Here is a 426-nt window from a genome sequence, read left to right on the forward strand (position 1 = left end):
ATACAAAATCTGGAAAATCGTAATGGAAAATTTAAAAAAAAACGCCAAAGTCGCACACACGCACGCACACACGCACACACACACGCACACTTTGTCATAATAAGGTAAGACATATTGATGTTACCTTCATTAATATTACATTGTTGATGTTATAACTTTAGCTGTTACACTTATATCAATGTATCACTTATTAATGTTACAATGATGTTGTTGTTCTTTTTTTTCCCAACATACTTTCCCTCTTTTCGCAGCTCAAATTCATTGCAACAGTGCCGCGAATCCTCGCTAATGAACGTTTTAAACCTCGCCGTCACCTTTGACAACATCAACAACAACATCCACAACATCAACAACTATAAAAACATTATCAACAACAACAACATCATCAACAACAACATCATCAACAACATCAACAGCAACAACAAC

The sequence above is a fragment of the Helobdella robusta genome, assembly GCF_000326865.2.
Source record: "Helobdella robusta unplaced genomic scaffold HELROscaffold_39, whole genome shotgun sequence".
Taxonomy (NCBI): domain Eukaryota; kingdom Metazoa; phylum Annelida; class Clitellata; order Rhynchobdellida; family Glossiphoniidae; genus Helobdella; species Helobdella robusta.